Source organism: Colobus angolensis, unplaced genomic scaffold (assembly GCF_000951035.1).
Source record: "Colobus angolensis palliatus isolate OR3802 unplaced genomic scaffold, Cang.pa_1.0 Scaffold10, whole genome shotgun sequence".
NCBI classification, from domain to species: domain Eukaryota; kingdom Metazoa; phylum Chordata; class Mammalia; order Primates; family Cercopithecidae; genus Colobus; species Colobus angolensis.
The window spans coordinates 9,507,816-9,534,838 of NW_012110919.1; the positions used below are offsets into that span (position 1 = coordinate 9,507,816).

At 40.5% G+C, this 27,023-nt stretch overlaps 1 pseudogene; it reads left to right on the forward strand.

The window, feature by feature from the left end:
• The window catches only part of LOC105508080, a 65,013-nt pseudogene extending 61,009 nt beyond the window's left edge, over positions 1-4,004 (forward strand).
• Positions 4,005-27,023: the final 23,019 nt, after the last annotated feature.

The following is a 27,023-nucleotide window of genomic DNA, read 5'->3' on the forward strand; positions in this document are numbered from 1 at the left end:
CTAACACATTTTATGAGGCCAACATCATCCTGATACCAAAGCCTGGCAGAGACACAACAAAAAAAGAGAATTTTAGACCAATATCCCTGATGAACATCAATGCTAAAATCCTCAATAAAACACTGGCAAACTGAATCCAGCAGTACATCAAAATGCTTATCCACCATGATCAAGTTGGCTTCATCCTTGGGATGCAAGGATGTTTCAACACATGCAAATCAATAAACGTAATCCATCACATAAACAGAATCAATGACAAAAACCACATGATTATCTCAACAGATGTAGAAAAGGCCTTCGACAAACTTCAACAGCCCTTCACGTTAAAAACTCTCAATAAACTAGGTATTGATGGAATGTATCTCAAAATAATGAGAGCTATTTATGACAAACCCACAGCCAATATCATAACGAATGGGCAAAAATTGGAAGTATTCCCTTTGAAAACTGGCACAAGACAGAGATGCCCTCTCTCACCACTTGTATTCAACATAGTGTTGGAAGTTCTGGCCAGGGCAATCAGGCAAGAGAAAAAAATAAAGGGTATTCAATTAGGAAAAGAGGAAGTCAAATTGTCCCTGTTTGCAGATGACATGATTGTATATTTAGAAAACCCCATCATCTCAGCCCAAAATCTCCTTAAGCTAATAAGCAACTTCAGCAAAGTCTCAGGATACAAAATAAATGTGCAAAAATCACAAGCATTCCTATACACCATTAACAGACAAATGGAGAGCCAAATCATGAGTGAACTCCCATTCACAATTGCTATAAAGAGAATAAAATACCTAGGAATCCAACAAACAAGAGATGTGAAGGACCTCTTCAAGGAGAACTACAAACCACTGCTCAATGAAATAAAAGAGGACACAAACAAATGGAAGAATATTCCATGCTCATAGATAGGAAGAATCAATATCGTGAAAATGGTCATACTGCCCAAAGTAATTTATAGATTCAATGTCATCCCCATCAAGCTACCAATGACTTTCTTCACAGAATTGGAAGAAAACTACTTTAAAGCTCATATGGAACCAAAAAAGAGCCTGCATTGCCAAGACAATCCTAAGCAAAAAGAACAAAGCTGAAGGCATCACGCTACTTGACTTTAAACTATACTACAAGGCTACAGTAACCAAAACAGCATGGTACTGGTACCAAAACAGAGAGATAGACGAATAGAACAGAACAGAGACCTCAGAAATAATACCACACATCTACAACCATCTGATCTTTGACAAACCTGACAAAAACAAGAAATGGGGAATATAAATGGTGCTGAGAAAACTGACTAGCCATATGTAGAAAGCTGAAACTGGATCCCCTCCTTATACTTTATACAAAAATTAATTCTCAAGATGGATTAAAGACTTAAGTGTTAGACCTAAAACCATAAAATCCTAGAAGAAAACCTAGGCAATACCATTCAGGACATAGGCATGGGCAAGGACTTCATGACTAAAACACCAAAAGCAATGGCAACAAAAGCCAAAATAAACAAATGGAATCTAATTAAACTAAAGAGCCTCTGCATGGCAAAAGAAACTACCATCAGAATGAACAGGTAACCTACAGAATGGGAGAAAATTTTTGCAATCTACTCACTGAGAAAGGGCTAAAATCCAGAATCTACAAAGACTCAAACAAATTTACAAGAAAAAAACAAACAACCCCATCAAAAAGTGGGCGAAGGATATGAACAGACACTTCTCAAAAGAAGACATCTATGCAGCCAACAAACATGAAAAAATGCTCATCATCACTGGTCATTAGAGAAATGCAAATCAAAACCACAATGAGATACCATCTCCCCCCAGTTAGAATGGCAATCATTAAAAAGTCAGGAAACAACAGATGCTGGAGAGGATGTGGAGAAATAGGAACACTTTTACATTGTTGGTGGGAGTGTAAATTAGTTCAACCATTGTGGAAGACAGTGTGGCGATTCCTCAAGGATCTAGAACTAGAATTACCATTTGATCCAGCAATCCCATTACTGGATATATACCCAAAGGATTATAAATCATGCTACTATAAAGACACATGCACACATATGTTTATTGCAGCACTGTTCACAACAGCAAAGACATGGAACCAACCCAAATGCCCATCAATGATAGACGGATTAAGAAAATATGGCACATATACATAATGGAATACTATGCAGCCATAAAAAAGGATGAATTCATGCCCTGTGCAGGGACATGGATGAAGCTGGAAACCATCATTCTCAGCAAACTATTACAAGGACAGAAAACGAAACACTGCATGTTCTCACTCATAGGTGGGAATTGAATAATGAGATCACTTGGAAAGGGAACATCATGCACCAGGGCCTGTCAGGGGGTGGGGGACTGGGGGAGGGATAGCATTAGGAGAAATACCTAATGTAAATGATAAGTTGATGGGTGCAGCAAATCAACATGGCACATGTACACCTGTGTGTCAAATCTGCACTTTGTGCTTGTGTACCCCAGAACTTAAGGTATAATGAATAAATACATACATACATACATAAAAACAGTCATATTAAATCAGACAAAATTAAATTTAAGGGAGAAGACTAAATTTAAGGGAGAAAACATGATGCAATAATAAAATGAATAATTTGAAAAAAAGATATAATAGTCTTATAATAGTCTCTAATAACATGGCCTTAAAATATATAAAGAAAAAGCAAAGACTCACAAGGAGAAATGAACATATCCATAATCCTGGAAGGAAGATTTTAACATCTTACAATACTGAATAAAAGCCAAAAAGAAAATAGACACTTAAGTAGTACAATTAATAAACTTTACCAAACAGATTGCAACTTATATTCTACACCAAAAATTAAAGAATGCATTTTATTTTCAAGGACACATGAATAAATTTACTAGAGACTCTTCCTCACAAAGCAAGATTCAACAAATTCAAAACATTGTGCAGCAGACTACATTTTGTGATCAAAGTACTATAAAATTAGAAACCAATAGTAGAGAAATAGACTTTAAAACCATATATGTTAGAGAAATGTTTAATGTCATGTAAATAATTTATAGGACCACAAACAAATCATAAAGGAAATTATCAATATTCAGACTTGAAAAACAACAAAAATATTGCATATCTAAATTGATGGATGCAACTCAGTCAGCACTTACGGGCAATTTAGCCTGAAATGCATTTATTAGCTAAGAAGAAAGGTCAAAAGGTAATGGGCCAATCTTTCTAGACAAAGCAGTTGAAGAGGGAGGGCTTAGAAAGGAACTGGCCTGGAGCGCACTCTGCACCTCCAGCACGTTGTTTCATATGGAATGGATGCTTTTGGAAGATTTGGAAGACTATTGCCCAGAAGAAAAGATATTTGGTTTTTCCCAAGCCAAAGATGTACCGAAGTATAGAGGGCTGCTGTGTTTGCAGAGTTAAGTCCTCCAGTTCTCGCTTCACTGACAGTAACGCTATGGAAAGGACTTCCAGAGCTCTCTGGGGCTGCATGAGATATCTGCAATGCCTGTGTCCTGTTTGTGAAAAGATGGAAGACGTTGCCAGCAGGATCAAAAAACCCTGGATTCATGTGGCAGATGCAGGGCTGGACCCAGTCTAAAGACTACATTGAAACAAAAGAGAGTGAAAACTGTATCTGGGAAGAGGATAAAAAGCAACCAGACCAATAAACTGCAGAAGGAAGGTAAAGATCACAATGATGATGCTCCCAGTACCACTTCAAATGCCTCCTTGTTACAGCAACCAGTTAGACGATGGTTCGGTTATGGAGATGGCTTCTGGTTCCACCAGAACACCAGGTGTTTTCCTTTTTAGATCTCACGGACTGAAAAAGACAGAAGATACGTAGTGGGTCTGTTTATAAAGGCCATTTTGGGGAAGTCCTCATCAACTCACATCCATTCAAGCCTTGCCGCAGGAATACGAAAGCAACTACCGAGAAATCCTAAGGGCGGGGGCCAGTGCCTCTGCCCACCTCACTCAGGAGTAGAAATGGGGAACAAAAAACAATTTAAACTTTGAAAAGACCACAAAGCAACTAATTGTTCCTCCTATTTTTAACTTGGATACCTGCTACTCTGCCAAAAAACAAATTCTTTGAATGGGTTATTTTCCCACCAGTCTCACAAATTCTGAAATCAGTTTCTAGCTTCACAAAAAAAGAATTGTAAATAATATTTAAGATGCTGGATAGCTCACAAGAAAGCCAAATGCTGCTATAGGTCTTTTTTAAATACCCTTCTAAGGAATGAAACTAGGGGAATTTCAGGGGACAGAGATGGGATTTGTCATATGCTAAACGGTATGTGGTTTTAGTCTTTCTATATTGAGAAGCAGTGGTTGCGACATTTTTTAAGGTAGCCGGCTACACTTGTTTTCCCTCATGATGATAATTTGTCATAACTCGGTAACATGGACTTGCCCCTAGAGGTAGTTGTTAATAATTTTGAAATATTAAGGTCTTGCCAAGGTTCCAACGATTGAAACCTGTACAACTGATTATTAAGCAGGACAGACCGTGCTTTCTGTTGCAAATATCTTAAAGGAAAAAGTAATTTCTAAATATACAGAAAGGAAAGATGACTGTATATGTTGCATCCTGTGCCACTTCTCTTGATATTAATATTTCATAAAGATTTCAGTTTTTATGAAACTTCTAAAGCAGAATCAATGCTCCTCTTGGGGAAATAACAAGTCTTTAGGATAGCCAAGACCCTATATGAACAGTACCAAAGCATTAACACATAATAGAGAACACATTCTATTAAAAATGTTGAACTATCGGCCGGGCGCGGTGGCTCCCACCTGTAATCCCAGCACTTTGGGAGGCTGAGGCGGGTGGATCACGAGGTCAGGAGATTGAGACCATCCTGTCTAACACAGTGAAACCCTATCTCTACTAAAAATACAAAAAATTAGCTGGGTGTAGTGGCGGGCCCCTGTATTCCCAGCTACTCGGGAGGCTGAGGCAGGAGAATGGTGTGAACCGGGGAGACAGAGCTTGCAGTGAACCGAGATCGCACCACTGCACTCCAGCCTGGGTGACAGAGTGAGACTTGGTCTCAAAAAAAAAAAAAAAAAAAAAGTTGAACTATCAAAGGCCAGGTGTGGTGGCTCACACCCATAATCCCAAAACTTTGGGAGGCCAAGGTGGGTGGATCACTCAAGGTCAGTAGTTTGAGGTCAGCCTGGCCAGCATGGTGAAACCTGTCTTTACTAAAAATATAAAAATTAGGCGGGCATGGTGGCGCATGCCTGTAATCCCAGCTACTCAGGAGGCTGAGGCAGGAGAATCGCTTGAACCTGGGAGACAGAGGTTGCAGGGAGCCGAGATTGCACCACTGCACTCCAGCCTGGGCGACAGAGCAAGACGCTACCTCAATTAAACAAACAAACACAAAAGTTAAACTATCTCAAAAATAAAACGTGTAGTCTTCAGGATGGCACAAAACAAAGATTAATGCTTCTTGGGGGACATTTCTTAGAGGAATTGCTGAGTGTGTAAATAATTGACTTCTGTTTGTGTTACATAGCTGATGACTTCCTTGAAAATCTGCACAGGTCAGTTTTAGGTCTGGATTACTTCAGCTGACTTTTGTGAAGGTTTTGTCTGTGAAGAGTGGGTGTTTGACTTGTTTCAGCCTATTAGGGTTTTTTTAAAGTAAAATTTACTAGAAGAAAAGAGGGGTGGTGTTAATGATGGGTGGTGTTAATGATAAGTGGGTTGGTTTTGGTTTGGCTTCTTTTAGTCAGGCCTTCTGAACATTGAGATATCCTGAACTCGGGGCTCTTCAATTCTAAAATGCTCATTAAAAGCCTGTCACTTGAACCCAAACCAAGGTACTCTTACTGCCTCTTTTCTAAATGTTCAGAAGAAAAACATATCACCAGTTCAGATTTCATAATGAGGAAGAAGCATTTGCCTGCCTTACAGTAACATAACTCAGTGCTTATTTTTTAAACAGGATTTTTAAAATTGGATAGTGTAACAATAAGAAGCTAGTCACCTTTATAGGCACCCTGTAGTTTTACAGTTAATCTAAATATATTTTATATTTCCTCCTTTTGGAAAAAACTACATGCTACAAGCCACCGTATGCACAGACTGCACAATGACTCGGGTTGGCTCTCCCACAGTCTTTGAGGTGAATTATAAGAGTCCAGCCATTATTATCCTCCAGAGTTATTCTGAAAAAATTTGTTTGTATATTTTGGCTGTAGTATCGGTGGTAGGATATACTCTACTGTGAATCATCTCTGCTTCTCTATTTATTTATTTTTCACTAGCCCTCAGTCAGTCTTCTTTTTCCCCTTCCACCTCTCTTTACCTGTAGGATGTACCGCATGTAGTCATGCACTTTGTATTAATATATTCAAATTCCACAGGTCTGTTTTGTACTTTTTGTATTATTGGATACTTACAATCACACCTTTCATGAGGATATTGAATTCATTTAGTCTTAGAAAATTTTTAAAAAGTAATGAACTTCATCTGATTCAAAAAAAATAGAAAAAAACAGTAAACTCAAATGAAGGAGTAGGAGAAAGAAAATAAGACATTTAAGGGTAGAAATTCATCATATAATAACAAAAATAAATAAATAAAAGAGGATCAACAGAGCAAAAGGCTGAATATTTGCAGTGACCAGAAATAAGCTAATCCTCTGGTAAGACTGAATAAGAAAAAGAACTAAGGTACAAAGTATCCATATTAGACATGAGAAAAGATACGTAATTACAGACACATCAGAAATTTAAAACATCTTAGGAATACCATAAACAACTTGATGCCAATAAATTTGAAACCCAGACAGGCATACATTTTTTTAAAAATTAATTACCAAACTTTTCTCACAAGAAATATAAAAACCTGAATAGACATGATGATATAAAAAATTGAACCCAGTAATTAACAACCTATGCTCTTCTTCACGGCCAAATAAGGGCTGAAATGATTATTCAAGTATATTTCAAACCTTCAAGGAATAGTGTTTCCTAACTTATTCAAACTGTTACTAAGCATATAGAAAAGAAAAGCTCCTTGGTTTATTATATAAAGTTAATGTACTTAGTGCCCACAACTGGAGAGGGATTATATAAAAAGAGAAAATTACAGGCCAAGTTCACTCATAAACGTAGATGTAAAAGACTTAAATAATTTATTAGCAAATAAATGCAGTGAGGCATTTAAAAATGGATACCCCATGACTGACTAAGGCCTATCTCAGGAATGCAAAGATGATTTAACGTTAGCAAATCAATAAAGGTAATACACAACCCTAATTGATAAAAGAAAAAAAGCCTATATGATAATCTCAAAAATGCAGGAGAATAGGTAAAATTCAGTATCCACTTATTATAAAAACTCTTAGACACCAGCACTCAGGGGAACTTTCTTTACTTGATAAAGGTATTTACCAAAAACCTTTGGCAAATATCATGCTAAATAGTAAAATGTTTAAAACATTGCATTTTAAAGAACAAGGATAGGATGTCCATTAGTGCCACTTGTATTCAGCACTATCCTGGATGTCTTAGCTAAAGCAAAGACCAGAGGGAGGAAAAAAGAGATGTAAAGATTGGACATGAAGAATCAAAACTGTCATTATTCACAGATAATAGTATTGTCCATGTAGAAAAATCTAGGAGAATATATAAACTATTAAAAGCAGTAAGAGCCTACTGGGTATAAAATCATATACAAAAATCAATAACATCTCTATACACCTGCAACATATAATTAGAAAATGTAATTTTAAAACTGTATCAGTCACAGCAGCAATAAAAAAATAAGGTACATAGGAACATAGCTGGCAAAAGAGATACATTAATACTATGAAATCCTCTGTATAAAATTTTATTGAAGGATGTAAATTTTTAAAATCTGAAAAATAATGGAAAAATGCAGCATGTTCACGGGTAAGAAAGAAGCAATATTTTTAAGTTGGCAATTCTCTTCAAATTAATCAATAAAGTCAATGCATTGCAGTCAAATCCTCCTGGGTTTTTCACAGACTTGGTCAAGAGGATGCTGAAATTCCTATAGAATAAGAAAGGGCAAAGAGAATAACCAAGACAATGCTGAAGAAGAAAAATGTAGGAAAACTTACACTCAAAGATGTCAGGATTCATTGTAAAGTCGTATCACAGAGCAAGGCGACACAGTGACAACTAGAACAGAATAGACAGACAGGAAACAGACTTGGGTTGACGTATTGCAACTTCATTTATGACCAAAAAAAAAAAAGTCTTAAAAATTAGTGGGGGAAGTATGGTCTATTTTTTCACAATGTCTTTCTCAAAAACTTTTAAAAATAAGTTTATTAATACAAATTGCTGGCAAGGATGTGAGAAATGGAAATTCACATGGGCCTAGTAGGAGGATGAATTGTTGTAGCTCTTTGGGGAGCAATTCTGCTCTACCTAGTAAGCTGCTAAGCTGATGCATACCACTATCAGTGGAGCAGTTCCCTCTTTGGGCAGCTACCCTAGAGCAGTTATGTGCTCACCAGAATGGATAAGAAAATGTGGTCTGCTCCTAAAATGAAACACTTTAAGCTATTACAATAAACTAAATCTTTTTTGTTTTATTTTGTTGTTTTTTTTTTTTTTATACGTTATACTTGTACATATTTGGGGTACATGAGAAATTTTGTTACATGCACGAATATGTAATGGTCAAGTCAAGATATTTAGTATGTATCTTTTCCATGTGTGTTGGGTACATTTCAGGTTTACTCTTCTATTTTGAAAAATACATTATTGTTGACTACAGTGGCCGTACTCTGCTATCAAACTTTAGAAAGTATTTCTTCTATCTAATTGCATTTTTGTACGCATTAACCAACCTTTCTCCATCCTCCCTCAGCGCCCACACATACACCCTTCCCAGTCTCTGGTATTTATTATTCCACGCTATACCTCCATGTTATCAAGTTTTTTAACTCTCACACATGAGTGAGAACATATGGTATTTGTCTTGCCTGGTTTATTTCACTTAACCTAACAGCCTCCAGTTCCATCCAGCTATCCATTTGTTGCTGCAGTTGACAGGATTCCATTCTTTTTCATGGCTGAATAATATTTTATTGTGTGTTTATAATACCACATTTTCATTATCCATTCATCCATTGGTAGGCAATTAAGTTGATTCCATATTTTGGCTATTGTGAATAGTGCTGCAATAAGCATAAGAGTGTAGATATCTCTTCAATATATTGATTTCTTTTTCTGTTTTTATGATAAATACCTAGTATTTGGATGACTGGATCACATGGTAGTTCTATTTCCAGGGTTTTAATTTTTATTTTAGATTGAGGGGATACATGCACAGGGTTATTTCCTAGGTATATTGTATGATGCTGAGGCTTGGGTACAAATGATCCTGTCACCAAGGAAATGAGTATAGTACCCAATAGTAAGTTTTTCAACCATTGCCCCCTTCCTCTTTGTCCCTCTAGTAGTCCTCAGTTTCTATTGTTGCCATTTTTATGTCCCTGAGTACCCAATATCTAGCTCCCACTTGCAAGTGAGAATATGCAGTATTTGGTTTTCTGTTCCTGTGTTATTTCACTTAGGATAATGGCCTCCGGATGAATCCATGTTACTGTAAAGGGCATGATTTTTTCTTTTTTATGGCTTTATAGTACTGTAGTATGTATAGGTATACCGCATTTTCTTTACCCAATCAACCATTGATGGGCAACTAGGTTAATTCCATGTCTTTGCTATTGTGAATAGTGCACAATGAACATAGCAGTGCATGTGTCTTCTTGGTATAATGTTTTTTTCTTTTCATTATTGATATGATTTGGCCCTGTGTCCCTACCCAAATCTCATCTTGAATTGTAATAATCCCCAAATGTCAAGACCAGGTGGAGATAAATCAATCATGGGGGTGGTTTCCCCCATAGTGCTCTCGTGATAGTGAGTTCTCACAAGATCTGATGGTTTTATAAGGGGCTTCCCCCTTTGCTCGGCACTTACTCTCTCTCCTCCCGCCCTGTGAAGAGGTGCCTTCTGCCATGATTGTAAGTTTCCTGAGGCCTCCCCAGTCATTGGAACTGTGAGTCAATTAAACCTCTTTTAGTTATAAATTACCCAATCTCAGGTATTTCCTTATAGCAATGTAAGAACGAACTAATCCAGATATACACCTAGTAATGGGAACGCAGTGTCAAAGGGTAGTTCTGTTTTAAGTTCTTTGAGAAATCTCCTAACTGCTTTCTAAGTGGCTGAACTAATTTACATTCCCACCAAGAGTGTACATGTTCCCTTTTCTCCACAGCCTCACCAGCATCTGTTGTTTTTTGACTTTTTAATTATAGCTATTCTGACTGGTATGAGATGGTATCTCATTGTGTTTTTGATTTACATTTCTCTGATGATTATTTTTAGTTGTTTGAGGAACCTCCATACTGTTTTCCACAGTGGTTGTACTAATTTACATTCCTTCCAACAGTGTATAAGTGTTCCCTTTTCTCCACATCCTTGCCAATTTAAGGGGTATTTTTTTTGTCTGTTTAATGATAGCCATTCTAACTAGGGTAAGATGATGATATCTCATTATGATTTTAATTTGCATTTCCCTGATGATTAGTCTTTGTAGGATTTCTTTGGCTATAAACAGCACTGGTGGTATCTGTAATTTCCTCAACAACAGGATGCAGTTTGCTAGTGGAGACTGTGACGAAGTTTTGCTGGGGTCTGGGACACCAGGTAGGCCAGTCTTCAGGCCCCAGCAGTGGCAGCAGTGGGTGAGCATGCCTGTCCCAGGGCCCTAGAGCATCATACATACTGGTGTTAGCTGGTCCAGGTAGGCTGATTCTTGGGCCTCCGGGAGGCTTGTTCCCAGGAATGGCAGCAGTGAGCCAGGCATGTGAGCAGGTTCCCAAGTCCCTGGGCAGTGGATGTGGTATGGGTGATGGCAGTAGCAGCAATGGACATCCCTCTGGGACCCAAGTGGTCCACACTGGTGTTGGCAGTGGCTGTGACAGGTCAGGCTGGCCAGTCCCCAGACCCACATGTGGCACCTGCAGGTCAGTGGCAGTTGTGGTGGTAGCAGTAGGTTGAGTGGGCCCAACCTTAGACCCCAGGAGGAGTGCTCAGGTGCCACTGGTGGTGGAGAAGGCTGGGCAATCCCCAGGCCTCTGGATGCTGTGCTCGGTACTGGAGAAGGTGGAGCCAAGCTGGACACCCTAGTGGTTCATATAGACGCTGGCTGTGGTATGCAAGGGTAGGGTGAGCCGTGGCCAGCAAAATGCTCTGGTGGAGGCAGCAGAGGCCCTGCTACTAGGGAGGATGGGTTGCTTTCCCTGGAATCTGCCGTAGGCAGGCAGCCAGGGAGCATGGACTTCCCCCTGTGCCTCGATCACCTGCAGTCCTCAGCCACAGCAGCTGTGGGCAGTGGAATTTGCCCATGGGGCATGTAAGAATGCACAGCTGCCCCTCTGCATGGGGCCAGGGCAGGTGTAGGGGGGAAGGTGCAAGATTGCTGCCTCATCCTGGTTGCCAGGCAAAACACAGTTCAGTGGTGGCTGGGCTCTTAACATGGCACCGTCAGACCACTGCTTAGGGGTGTGTGGGACCCAAGACGAGCTCCGTCTCTAGAGCAGTGCCTTCCCACGGTTTCCAGGGAGCCCCCTATCCTATGTTAGTCTTGAGGCCACTGGGGTTGAGAGGCTCTCCTGTTGTAGGATTGCAGGGGTTCGTGGTGAGAATGTGGACCACTAAGGATCTCTCATTTACCTTGTCCCCACACTGCGGAGTCTCTCCCAGCTCCCAGCTGATCTTGGCCAAACAGGCTTCCTCTCTTCCCTCTCCTTCCTTGCTTTAGGTGTTTCCTGTCATTTCTCTGTTGAATTCCAGTGCTCTCTCTTAGATGATCTATTTGAAGTGCGATTATCTGCTCACTATTTTGGTTCTTCTTAGAAGAGGTGAGTAAGAGATGCCTCTACTCAGCCATCTTGAAGTCCCTCCACAATAAACTAAAACGAGAGAAAATGTCGATGGATAAAAACAAAGTACAAGATAATCTGTACGGTATACACAGGTTTGCCATTTACATAAATTTTTAAAGACACAAAACAATACTACATGTTTACTTAAAAAAAAAGAAAAGAAAGAAAGAAAAACAACCATGGAAACAACACCCACTCACTTCAAGACTTCTTTTTCTGTCGAGGGCTATTATCATCATCCTTGCTCTAAAGTTAAACAATAAACTAAATTTCTTCCATAGTTAGGTTAGCCTATATATAGGAATGAGCAAAGACAGTTAACTTGTGAGGTTAGAAGCAAGGTAGAGTCAGTTATGTTAGATTTCTCATTGTTATAATTTTGCAAAGGCAGTTTAAAGGCCCCTATAATAACAACAAAAAAAGATTAACAAGAGAAAAGCATACAAATTTATTTAATATAAATTTTAGGTTACACAGGCACCTGCAGAAATGAAGAGCTACAGAAGCAGGGAAGACTGTATTTTTGTGGGCAGTTGGGCTGCAAAAGGATGACTGGGGAACAGAAGAGTGTGATACAATGGTAATAAAGTGGGGTAACTCACCAAAACCTATTTGTTCAGATTCTTCTTGGTGTCTCTGTGTCTTCAGAGAGGAGGACATTTCTTTATTTTGTTTTGGGTATAGGGAGAGAAGCCCTTTATCTGAAATGAGGATTTTCTGACCTACTTTCAGAGGAAGGTCAGCTAGGTTTTATGGCCTGCTTCAGGGAAGAAGTGGAAAAGAAAGTGAGAGAGTGAGAGAGAGAGAGAGAGAGAGAGAGAGAGAGAGAGACCTTCCTGCTTCTGTTGTTTTCTGAAATTCCATGTGCCATTTTTCAGAATAGCATGTCCTGAAACTCATCTCTCTCCTAACAATAAAAAGCTCCTTCTCTAGAAGCCCCTAGTAAACTTTTTCTGCTGTCTTACTAAACCAACCAGGCAAGGCAGAGCGTCTGACATCATGACTGGATGAAACCAGAGGTTCTCTGCATGGTTCCTAAACCAGCAACATCAACATCACCTGGGCACTTACTGGAAAACATTCTCAACTTCACCTTATACCTACTAGAGGGGTGGTCCAGAAAAAAAAAAAAATATAGGAGTGTGTGTGTGTAACAATCCCTTCAGATTATTCTGATGACACAACAGTTTGAGAAGGACTGGTTTTGAATAATCAAGACCTCCCTTACAGCTCAGATCAATTAGCCTCTCTTGAGGCACATGGGCTTCATGGAGGAGGGGTGGAAACATGAACAAAATTAACATGATTTTAAGAAAGAGGAAGGGAGCTGCCAGGTACAGTTGAATGTGCATTGACATTGCTTAAGCATCGGCTGGGCGCAGTGGCTCATGCCTGTAATCTCAGCACTTTTTTTTTTTTTTTTTTTTTTTGAGACAGAGTTTCACTCTTGTTGCCCAGGCTGGAGTGCAATGGCATGATCTTGGCTCACGGCAACCTCCGCCTCCTGGGTTCAAGCAATTTTCCTGCCTCAGCCTCTCCAGTAGCTGGGATTACAGGCATGTACCACCGCACCCGGCTAATTTTTGTACTTTTAGTAGGCATGAGCAAACCCAGCACTTTGGCAGGTCGAGGCAGTTGGATCGCCTAACGTCAGGAGTTCGAGACCAGCCTGGCCAACATGGTGAAACCCCACCTCTACTAAAAATACAAAAATTAGCCAGGCGTGGTGGCACACGCCTGTAATCCCAGCTACTTGGGAGGCTGAGACAAGAGAACTGCTTGAACCCAGGAGGCGGAGGTTGCAGTGAGTCAAGATCAGGCCTGGGTGACATAGTAAGATTCCACCTCCAAAAAAAATTCCTTAAGCACCTATTATAAACCAACCTTGGGTTAACCATTTTGCATACATTATGTAACAACTCTATAAGGTAGGTAGTATTTTTATACATATCATACATGTAGAAATGGAAGCACAGAGGGTTTATGTAACTGATTGAAGGTCACACAACTAACTAGTGGTGGAGCCTGGATTCCCATCAAACAGTCTGACTCTAAAGATTACCTTCGAAACCATGCTACTACATGCATTTGTTTTGGTTTGTTTGTGTTTCCAACATTTCTCTATTTGCAAAATGGAAGACCAACCCCTTGTCTATGATGAGCACCTGCTCCCCCACAAAGGAAGCCAACCACCTTAAGTAACATCTGCAGCTTGCCTCTCTCACTTTACAGAAAAGTAAACTGCAGCTAAAAGAATCTAAAATACTTCCCAAAGCCACTGAGTCAGTCAGCACCATGACCAGAACTTGACATTTTATTCTCTTAGAGTAAAAAGATTTATGATATCTGGTTAAGGTACAACTGTCTTACCATCTAGGGAAGTTTACTTTCTTTTTGTATTCATTTTATTTGCTTTTAACCTACAGTTTTGAACAATTCAGATGCTAGCAGTTTCTTGAGTAGAGTAGAAGCTGCTGAGGAGAAACAATCTTAAATGAGCAGCTTTTATTTAGAGAGAAAAGATCCCCTTCTTTCTTCATAAGTCCTCTCTAAAAAATTGCCATCTGTGCTGAGGTAGCAGCTGTTCTATTGTCATATTTGACTCCACAGGGACTAACTTTGGACTCCTTTTTTAAAATTGGAAATCAATGTCAAATCAGGTGACGGAGAAAGCCAATGAAGTTCTTTTGTTCATATTCCCTTGCTGTGGGGCACAAACACTCTTCTCTTCGCTAGCATTGATCTGATAGCAGACAGCTCTGTGTGTTTCTGCTTTGGGCAACCAGGATCCTTCAAGCACTCTTAGCCTGGCATAGGCTGGTCTTCCTTTGGACTAGAAAAAGAAAATCTATATATCTCTTTCTAAAACTTTTACTTGGAACAGTATTCAAAAGACTTGTACTGCTTCGGTCAAATTGAAAGACTCAGTGTAAGACCTCCACTCTATTTTCTCTAAGTTGCTGCCCATAAATTTCCAAGTTGACCAAGGAGCAGAAAACAGTCAGGACAATCAGTCAGCTGACAAAAAGGCCAGCGGAATGACCACTGCTCCAATTATCACTGCAAGCGATTGGTTTTTCCTTCTCTCACGTGCTCACTCAATGCAGCACAGAAGGTGTATTAGTATGTTCTCACACTGCTATGAAAAATACTACCTGAGACTGGGTAACTAATAAGCAAAGAAGTTTAATCGACTCGCAGCTCCACAGGCTTGACAGGAAGCACGGATGGCTAGGAGGCCTCAGGAAACACAATCGCGGAGGAAGGCAAAGGGGAAGCAGGCACCTTCTTCATAAGGTGACAGAAGGGAGTGTGAGAGTGCAGGAAAAAAAAAAAAAACTTTCACTTTTAAAACTATGAGAACTTGTGAGAATTTACTCACTATCCCAAGAACAGCATGGGGGAGCCGCCCCCATGATCCAATCACCTCCCTCCCTCGACACCTGGGGATTACAATTGGAGATGAGATTTGGGTGGGGACACAGAAGCAAACCGTATCAGAAGGCTTCTGTGACCAGGCATCTGTTGGGTTTGCCACACACCAAGCAATCCTCCAGCAGACACCAACTGGGTATCCTATAACTTCACTCAGTTCTTCTACTATCTACCTGGGAATAGCATCAGACTCTGCAGGTTAAGGTCACAGTCCCACAAGACTGCCCCCCACTTCAGATGTCAATGGCAAACCCCAGGTTGTGACCTGTGCCTCTGACTGACCAGCCATAAACCTGGGTTCCCACATCCACCTCCTCATGTTCAATTAATTTGCTAGAGAGGATTACAGAACTCGGGGAAACACTTTACTTGTTTTACCCATGTATTATAAAGGATATTACAATGGATACAGATAAACAGCCAGATGGAAGAGATGCACAGGAAAAGGTACGAGGAAAGGGGCATGGAGCTTCCATGCCTCCCTGCACACAGCCCCCACCAGATGCCTCCAAGTGCTCAGCAACCTGAAAGCTCCCTGCACCCTGTCCTTTGAGTTTTATGGAGGCTTCATTACATAGGTATGGTTGATTATATCATTGGCCATTGATGTTTGCCCCTCTCTTCTCCCATCGCTAGACTTTGCTGGGGGAGAGAATAAAACTCTCTATCAAGCTAATATTTTTGAGTCTCTGTTAATCACAATTGGTCCTACTCCTGACTGTTAGGAGAGAGCACAGACTCTACCCAGAAGCCAGTCTCAGTTAAAGTCAAAGAAGAAGATGACCTCGGATGATATCTGGGTCACACCTATTTCAAAGATGAAGAAACAGAGGATCAAAGAGGTTAAGTGACCTGCCCAAGCTAGATAAGTGGCCGAACTGGAATTTCAGCCAAGGTCCACCTGACTACATTTCTGCATTTTTTTTTGTCACCCCAAATTCTAATTTATCTCTTCCTTCTTCCATCTTTCCTGATTTCTGCCTCTCCCTTGGAGCTGACATTAACACTGCTTTTCAGATATTAAACTCGGTTCCCTTCTCAGATACAGTCTGCAGTTTCACTCTTCCCTTCCTCTAATCGTGGTCAGCCTCCAGACCCCTGAGAACACTGTCCCCTCCCCAGTCCAGTCAAGACTAGCTCCTTTGGCTCTATCCCAGGGTATATGCATATGACCAGTATTCCTGCTGGATTTCCCCAGTACAGGGAATTAGACATTAATTCAGCTACATGTTCCATAAGACTTATTAAAAGTTAGGCACAAGTGCATTTTTGCCTTTAAGTTGAATCACAGTGCGATTGAAGAGAATTTCTAAATATAGGAGGATAATACATTCAAATCAGTTATTAAAGGAAGCTAGAGGTGTTTAGGGTATGTCCTTCAACCTCCTGAGATTGACATCAGGGGAAAACATGCCCTTTCAAAAAAAATTCTAGAATGCCACTGTGAGAGAGAAAATGCCAAGTGGCTTGACCCTTTTGGCATTTCTTTGGTTCAAGTTTAATAAATTCCTCCTTAAAATAATTTTTTCCTATTATAAAAGTAGTTCATGTTCATTTAGAATAATTATAAAATAAAGAATAATTCTAACTCCGTAAGAATCACTGTTAATATTTTGGTATTTTCTACTTGCAGTCACTTTGCTTCATACATTTTTTATATCCTTGTGATCATATGTCACATAAAATACTTACACAGAGTGATTATTCACAGCAACTATTTTATTTTTGAAGCTATGAATACAGATTGTAAAATATATGGAAAATAGAAAGAAGTATGAAAACATAAAATCATCCAGAATGTCAATGCCCAGAGAAAATTAAAAATAAACATTTCAGTGTTTGTCCCAGGAGCCTTCTTGCTATATATTTTTACATAATAGAGATCAAACTGTAGAGCCTAAATCTCAAGTAAATTCAATACAGAAACACGCAGGGTATATATAGAAGATGTTGCAAAGAGTCTTTCCCTTAGAAACCTGGTATCTACGATCATTAATATGAATTTTAAAGAAGGAGAAAATCGTAGCTAAAGTTCTTTGGCAAAGAAAATGCCTAATATATTGCTCTTTGCAACTCTGATTTTATAGAAGGAAAAAAATACGATTTGTTTAGCAATTTTTCTAGCATGCTATCCCCAGCATGTAAATAGTTTTGTCATTCTTGGTAAGTATAGCAGAATAACAACAATTATTGTTTCAACTGGTCTTCAAACCTGGCAACAGCGTCCTTCTAAATTATGGTGGGAAGAATGCAGCCCCCAAAAACACATTTCTTGGCACTGGGAAAACAGGAAAAACAAGAAGGGAAGAGCTGAGAGACCCACTTTCTTCCTTGTCACATCAGCCATGTGGCTTTTCTTCCCACCTTTTCTCTTCATCCTGTCTACTAATAGATCTGCTGTCTCCATGCACAGAGGACATAGCTTCTTACTTCATCTGTGTTTCTGCCTTCCTCTTTTCTGCTTCCATGGTTTTCTTGGAATGGCATCTCCTGAAGAAAGGAAGACAGAAGTAGGAGGCAGTGGCTCCCATGGTGGACCTACACAGAGGTACAGCTGAAGCCCTGACACAAGGGTCCTCCAAGTTCCAGAGCCCTGGAATTACATTTGTGATTAAATGAATCCCACAGAAAGCCCCAGGACCACTGCATGCCCTGTAGAGTCAGCCCATTATAATCATAATGCATATAAAGTCCCTATACTACAGCTTCAGAGCAGTCTCGTGTGTAAAGAAGCAGAGCCCAGGAGTTTTTCATCTTCTTTCTTGTCTCTTTCAAATACTAAAGAGTATCCACAGCAGCTCATTAAAACTCCCAGGACCGCCTCTTTCTACTTCCCCATAAGATCCCTTTGTCTCGCTTTCATTTATACCTCCCATCCCTACCAGCCTGGTGCCTCAATGGCCTCTTTCTTTCTAGGTCTCTAGGAACAAGCTGTTGACACTCTTGTCTGCCACTTGACCTCAGGGAAATTGATGTTCTTCTAGACCTCTGGCTTTTTTTCTCCTGAGAAACCCCCTAGTGTGTCTGGTCCTCTCTTGGAAGAGGAAGGGGTGGGAAGCTAAGAGAACAAAGGGCAGGTGAAAGAAAAATGTGGTTTCCATCCCATCATACAGTATGAAAGTGGTCTTAGAAAAATGAGATGTTGATGGTGTAAGGGAGGAAACTCATGAGATCAGAGCACAAAGCATCACTACTCAAGGAACACTGTGGAGTACAAAGCATTCTTGTGAGGCTTGTCCGTCCTTCTCAAGTTCCAAAACTCTTGCACAAAAGTCTGGATTGGGGACACTGGGAAACAAGTCTAGACTGGGGGACATTAGTAGACAAGCCGGTGGAGGAGCTGGCATGAAGAAAAAAGGTAAGAGCAACTCATTCCATTCCTCTCCACCAGTATTTGACTTATGTGTTTATCTTTAATTATATTTGTTTGATTTCTCTTATCAGAATCTGACACTGGGGGACATTCATGTGCAAAGTTCACACAGAGAGTAATAAAAGCATATATTACACTGGAGATATAGCACTAACAACCTCCACCAACCCTGCACACCTCCACCTCTTCTTCAGCTACCTCCAGCTGCCACCAATGACACCACCTGCATCACTAACAGTGTGCACATTACTAGTTTTTTGTTGTTGTTGTTGTTTGTTGTTTGTTCATTTTGTTTTGCTTTGTTTTGTTTTGAGATGGAGTCTCGTTCTGTCACCCAGGCTGGAATGCAATGGCAATATCTCGGCTCACTGCAACCTCCACCTCCCTGGTTCAAGCCATTCTCCTGCCTCAGGCTCCCAAGTAGCTGGGACTACAGTCATGCACCACCACACCCAGCTAATTTTTGTATTTTTAATAGAGATGGGGTTTCACCATGTTGGCCAAACTGGTCTCAAACTCCTGACCTCAAGTGATCCACCTGCCTCGGCCTCCCAAAGTGCTGGGATTACAGGTGTAAGCCACTGCACCAAACCCAGATTTTTTCTTTTTTTAAAGATAATTTTTTTTAACGAATTCTCACTCTGTCACCAGGCAGGAGTGCATTGGCGCAATCTCGGCTCACTGCAGCCTCCACCTCCCAGGTTCAAGCGGTTCTCCTGCCTCAGCCTCTTGAGTAGCTGGGACTACAGGCTCGTACCACGCCCAGCTAATTTTTGTATTTTTAGTAGAGAAGGGGTTTCACCATGTTGGCCAGGATGATCTTGATCTCTTGACCTTGTGATCCGCCTGCCTGGGCCTCCCAAAGTGCTGGGATTACAGGCATGAGCCACTGCACCCGGCCTAAAGATAATTTTTTAATATGAAATATATAGAGAATAAAAGTACCAGTGAAAATAGATTATTGCTAACATACTGTTATGCATTTTAGAGTCTTTTTATGGTTTTATTTATGTTGAGTCAGTGAGACAATTCGCATGATTCGGATTATAAAAAGTATGAAAGGATTTAGAGTGAAACTCTCCCCCTTCACTGCTGTTGCCCCAATATCCAGTTCTCTGCCCCCAGAGCCTACCATGTTTCAAATATTTTTAAAATGAAAGAAATTAAACACTGTAGATACAGTTAATGCCTCCTTTTCCTCATTCTTCTTCCATGCTCCCTAGAGGCAGCCATTATCATAAATTTGATGAATCTTTTCAATGGCTTTTTATAGTTTTTGCATACATATGCATGTACTTATGAACAGTAGAGAGTATTGTACTGTGTGCTCTTTTTTGTGTGTAATTTACATCAATGGTATCATACCTTTTAGCACTACCCTACGCTGCCAGCTCATTCTTTTTAACTGCTGTATGATATTCTGTTGTATGACTACATTATATTTTATTCATCTATTTTCCTATTGCTGGGAAGTTCTTTCCTATTTTCCAATGGTATAAACAATGCTACCACTTTGCTGTTTTCTAAATTAGAAGAACTGTTAGGTCCATTTCTCCCCAGATGAACTGATAAATCCCAAATAACCCAATCAACGCTTAATAAGATATTTTATAAAAATTGATAAGCTAATTCTGAAGTTCATCTGGAGGCAAAAGCAAACAAAATTGGCAAATACTTCCTGGGAAAAAAAAGTGGGGAAATTTGCCCTGTGGTTTCATAATCTGCTTTTTATTCACTTCGCATATTATTCACAGGAGAGGAAGGAGCAGTTGGAGTTTCTAGGGAGGAGGTGTGGCTCTTTCTCCCTGGAGGTTGTTTTGTCTACACAGGATGCTAGAAATGCAGCAGCCATCTTGCTACCAGACTGGGGATAATGCCAACACATCAAGGTCCGATCAAGAAGCACCAAGAAACTGAGATATACTTTGAAATTCCATATCCAGAGCCAGTTCTACCTCTGTATTTGTTTTTTAGGTAATAAATGTTGTATCACCTAATAACCTAATTTAAAAAAAAAGAGATAAGGAAGAAGGAAGGATTGTCTTAGTTGCAGCAAAAAGCATGCTGACTGATATGTTTTATAATAAAGTCTGATTTCATCAATCCTGGACTGTTGGATTTTTAAGCAATTTCCAATTTTCTTTTATTCCCTTCAAACAAAATGCTCCATGGAATACCCTTGTTACTCAGTCTCTGTGCAAATCTATGATTTTTTTCATAGTATAGATTCCTAAATAATTCCTACTTAAGTGGAATTACTCAACCCAGAATATGGAGAAGAAAGAGATTTGTCTCATAAAATACAATGTAACAAATTCTAATTCAGTAGAGGAAAATATGGAAATTCTAAATAATCTCTGAGTCCTAACCCCAGGCTCACTGTATCCTGTTTTACCATCTTGGGAAGATTAGAATGTCTTCTTCCCCTTTCAGATCTCAAGGCCTCTATTATATTTGCTGCCTGTAGAATAACAGTAACAACAATAGTAATAACAATAGTTAAGACATTTAAGCATCCTTTCTGTGCAACCAAGTATTCATATATCATCTCATTTAATGTTTATAACAATCCTTTTGAGGAGATACAGTTACTAGTCCCACTTTACAAATGAGGAAATGAGGCTCAGAGTGAGTTAGTGACTCATCCAGAATCCTGCTGCTACATGAAGGGGCTGAGATTCCAACCTGGGTCTCTTACTGTTCATGATCCTGTTTCTCAAATTTCTCCCAAGGTCTTTGCTGAGAGCCTCTCTTCCAGATCTTTCCATCCAGTTTCCTTCCTCTGTTATGTGGTCTTTTAATCGATATTAAAAGAACATTCCAAGAAGAAAGGAGGCAAGTCAACATTTTCCCAGCAGGGTAGCCTGCTCCGTAAGTTACTCTGCAGATGTGCAGACTCACCTGAAGTAAAGCTTTGGTCTTTGTGGATTTGGACAAGAGAAAACATTTTTCAGGAATTTGCTTATGTTATCACTATCATGATCCTTCCTTCTCTCTCAGAACTAAGTCAAAATCCTCAGCAAGTGCTACCAAAGGTCACACACAAAAATCTTCTGTAACAGACACTGTTGTCTTCCTAGCCTCTCTTCCTCCCTTCCTCCTTCCCCAGAGCCCCTTAGCTTAAAAATTCTCCCACTTTTTTTCAACGGAGTTGAATTCAATCTCTCTACCCTACTGCAATGTCTCTTTGGCATTCTCGGCATTTTTCCTAGAACTGCTAAGACAAAGATAATATCTCACTAGATGTGAACGAGGAAGAGTAGCATCCTGGTGGCCACTAACAGACACCCTGGGATCCAGAGGGAAGCCAGCCTTGGGATGAAGCTGGCATCACAACATATGGAAGAGTGAAAACATCAACAACAAAAGTAGCCTGATTTATTCACTGATGCACTGGATCAAGTCTTACCCCAAACCCACTCTCCCTCCCACTTTTCCGATACATGAGCTAATACATTCCCTCTACTGTGTAGGCAAATCTGGTTGAGTTTTTGTTCATTGCAACCAAAAGTGTCCGGGCTGGTCCCTTTTCTCTCTGGCGCTTTCTAGCACAAAACTTGGATCACAGCCTCCCAATACAAGCAATGCTAACATTTATGTAGCACCTAATGTATGCCACACACTATCCTAAGCACTTTATTTTGTATTTTGGCTCATTTAACCCTGACAACAGCCCTATGAGCTAGTTTGGGGGGGATTTTTAAGCCCATTTTTAAAATGAGGAAAATAAAGTACCAAAAAAGGTTAAATAACTTTGCCAGAGCTAACAGATGGTTGAGCCAGGATTCAAACCCAGTCTGATCCTTTTGATCCAGAATTCTTGCTCTTAACCAGTTGGCTAGCAGCTCTCAAGTGCTGTCCTGGGCTCCCTTGCTGTGGGAGTCTAAGAGCATGTATATTGGACTGGGGGAGTTGGGAGTGGCGTGTGGGTGGGGAAGATGCAAATGTTCATTTTCCACTTATATTTTAGAGAACCCGAAGGTACACGTGTCAGTTTTCATTATCCAAAAATCAGGACTGAGAATTTGACTGTGTCACTCCCCCCAGTCACTGATGAAACTTCTGCCAGGTTATTTCTCAGCTGCTGACAGTTGCTGTCTACAGCTGGGTCGATATTTTCATGTCCACTCATAATCCTGTGTGTCAAGATCCCTGAAAAATAAATGCCAGGATTTTTTCTTCATATTCCAGCCTCTGTTTTGATTTTAGACACCAAATCTAAAGTCTACCTCTCAGGTATTATATGTGCAGAATTCAAGAGGTATAAATTCATGTAGGATTTATTCACATAAACGTGAGTGAGGTCTAAACCATGATGCCTTTTTTTGTCTTTGTTTGTTAATTTTTTTGAAGCAATGGGCTCTTGCTATATTGTCTGGGGTGGTCTCAAATTCCCGGGCTCAAGAGATCCCTCCACCTTGGCCTCCCAAAGTGCTGGAATTACAGGCATGAGCCACCACACTCAGACCTATTGTGCTTTTGAAGCAAAACTGTGCAGCATCTTCACTTTTGCTAAGGTGGCTGCAGAAGCTTCAATCAATGATAGTCGGACTTCAAATTCTGCCTTTGTCTTCATGCCAAATTCTCTTAAAATTGCCATTAAAGAAGAATTAAACACAGAGTGCCGCAAAAATTTTCCTTGCCATCAGGAGCTTGTGATGTTTTAGATTAACAATAATCCGCTTACCATAACTGAACAGGTACCATTTTCTTTATTACTTCATCTCCCCCCTCTTTGGTTGGTTGTTTGCTTGCTATTTAATTTCTGTTTATTAGTTCAACCATGAAAAGGGCCTAATAAGCAAAAGAAGAAAAAAAAGCAGGCAATACTTTCAAGTTCAAAAGACTAGGTGATGGGAGGTCACAGTTCATCACAACTGCAAGTCTGAGATGGAATGTTTAAATATGTATATTTCAAAGTGAACCAGAAACCTTTCCCCGAGAGCCAGTAGAGGTGAAAGGAGGTTTTCAATATTCTTGCCCTACACAAATGATTCTCAGAGTGGTCTGTGGGATTAATCTAAGTCCTTCCTTGCAACCAGATCTTTGATGGAGACACTTGAGTAGCCCTTCTAACAATCTAGGATTAACCTAATTGTCTGAACAACACAGTTGGGTTCAGACATTATCCTATCTTGTTTCCAAGGCCGCTAGCCAAAAGCAGAACCAAACATGTCATTTCTGGAAGCCAGAAGAAAAGCACTGACCTCCAAAAACCTATAATTTGGCCACAAGTACATAGTGTAATCCTTTTTCTGTTTGTTTGTTTGTTTAATAATAGATGGCTGTGATGGCTAATTTTATGCATCAACTTAATTGAGCTAAGAAATGCCCAGACAGCTGGTAAAACATTATTTCTGGGTGTGTCTGTGAGTGTTCCCAGCAGAGATTAACATTTGAATCAGTAACTGAGTGAAGAAAGGCTCCCTCACTAATTCAGGTGGGCATCATTCAATCCACTCAGGGCCTGGATAGAACAAAAAAGCAGAGGAAAGGCAAACTTACTCTCCGCTTGAGCTGGGACATCCATCTCCTCCTGTCCTCAGACACTGCTACTCCCTACTGTTAGGCCTTCTAGCTCAGATGGAGATTGTCGCCATTGGCTCCCCTGGCTCTCTGGCCTTCAGGTTTGGGCTGGATTGCCATCACTGGCTTTACTGCTGTATTAGTCCGTTTTCATGCTGCTGATAAAGACATACCGGAGACTGGGAAGAAACAGAAGTTTAATTGGACTTACAGTTCCACATGGCTGGGGAGGCCTCAGAAACATGGCAGGAGGTGAAAGGCACTTCTAACATGGCAGTGGCAAGAGAAAAATGAGGAAGAAGCAAAAAATGGAAACCTCTGATAAACCCATCAGATCTCGCTAGACTTACTCACAATCAAGAGAATAGCCCGGGAAAGACCGGCCCCCATGATTCAATTACCTCCCCCTGGGTCCCTCCCACAGCTTGTGGGAATTCTGGGAGATACAATTCAAGTTAAGATTTGGGTGGGGACACAGCCAAACCATATCACCTGCTGTTGCAGACAATTGATTGTGGAACTTCTCAGCCTCCGTATCTTCATGTGCCAATCCCTCAGAATGAGAGAGGAGAAAGGAAAAAAACCCATCAGGCAGGCAGTTAGGGTGAGTCCTCAGCTGAATCCTTTCAAACCAAAGAACAGCCTGCAGGCACAGATAAGGGAACTTGCACAGAGGGGCTTGCCGAAGACATGCCCACAGCTGCACAGATAAGAAAGGCTACACAGGTGACTTGCCCAGACATGCTCACAATGGAAAATGTCATCCCCTGACACATGTGCAACAAAGCAATAGGGAAGAACTCAAGCTAAGGGCCCGCACGTACATTAGGAGGACAGGGTGGAGCTACCAGAAAGGTGCACCTTATGCAAATGAGATGCCCAGCCCTCATAGGTTTCTTATAGAAGCTTTGCATTCAACTGTAAAAACGGCGGCTCTCTTCTGGGTCCCCTCTCTGCAGCAAAGAGCCTTCTTCATTCAATTATTAAACTTTCGCTACAACCTCACCCTTGGTGTCTGTGCTCCTTAACTTCCTTGGTCGTGAGAAAAAGGACCCAGGTACTATTTCAGGCAATGAGACTACTACATTGTGGTGTATTAGTGAGGCTGTAACAATAGTAAATCTCTTTCTATATATCTATGTATAGCCTATTGGTTCCTCTGCAAACTGTTTTATCAGCAAGGTCTTTAGGTCTTGTGCTGACCTTCTATCTCATCCTGTGACTAAGAATGCTTTAACTTGCTGAGAATTCAGCTGAGCAGGTCTTAGCCTTATTTTACCCAGCCCCTATTCAAGACAGAGTTGCTCTTGTTTAAACATCTCTGACATTTCACCCCTCCCTTTCATAAGAGAATCCTTAATCCTAACGCTTCTAGAGGGATAAAGACCCATCTTCTGCAACTTCTTCAGGCTGAATAAGGGGAGACGATATGCCTGCCTAACTATTAGGTCTCTTGCATTCAGGGTAGAGCAGAGCTCAGTCAGAAAGTGTTGGTATGGCAAGGGCCATTAATAACTCCGAGTTCCAACGAAAGATGATATCAAAAGTCAGCCAATCAGTGCTGCAGTCTATTTCCTTTGGGTCGGGGGTCTCCTCGGTGTCCTCCTTTCCATGGTTTGCCAGAAAGATGTTACTGGAAAGGGGTCCTGATCCAGACCCCAAGAGAGGGTTTTTAGATCTTGCACAAGCAATAATTCAAGGCAAGTCCATAGAGTAAAGTGAAAGCAAGTTTATTAAGTAAAGGAATAAAAGAACAGTTACTCCATAGGCAGTGCAGCCTAAATGCTAAGTTGTAAACAAGATATTTTCACCCTCGTTATCTCATTTGAAATAGAACTTGAAAAAATGAAAGCTTGTGAATTGGTAGTCATCTCACTGTAAAGAGGAGGGAGCTGAAGAAACAAGTTCTATTGCAGTGAGTAACATATAGGATTGATGGACTTTTTGTCACCAGGCTGCTTTACTGGAACAATCCAAAAGCAAATACGTAGCCCTGGTGCGGTGGCTCATGTCTGTAATCCCAACACTTTGGGAGGTAGATGCAGACGGATCACCTGAGGTCAGGAGTTCGAGGCCAGCCTGGCTAACATGGTGAAACCCTGTCTCTACTAAAAATACAAAAATTAGTTGGGCATGGTTGCAGATGCCTGTAATCCCAGCTACTCGGGAGGCTGAGGCAGGAGAATCATTTGAACCTCGGAGGCGGAGGTTGCAGTGAGCCAAGATCTGCCACTGCACTCCAGCCTGGGCGACAGAGTGACACCCCGTCTCAAGAAAAAAAAAAAAAAAAGCAAATATGTATACTATGGATGTTTGATATCAAGACATACAGAGCCAATGACTTCAGCACAAGAGACAAGCCAGTATGAGATAGGTCTCAGCATGGAGGTTATTTTCTCCCATCCTCAGACAGCCACAGAAGGCAGACATATTTGCAGAAATTGAACTACCTGTATCTAAAGTTCCAGCACCACATAAATTAATGCAGTAACTAATAAAAATAGGACTATAGTGTTACAGAAAGATAGCTGATCATGATCCCATGCTTTAAATATAATTATTAAAAATGTATAGGCTGATGACTGACCAGTCTGCACATGGTACAGCAGCCTTGGATATGAGCAACACAGGCCAGCATAGGGCCCGAAAACTGAAAACACAGACTCAAGATGCCAACAGAAGGAAAGGATCCAAGCAGGTCCAGGATGTTTCCCTTAGGTAGATCAATTATATTATATTAT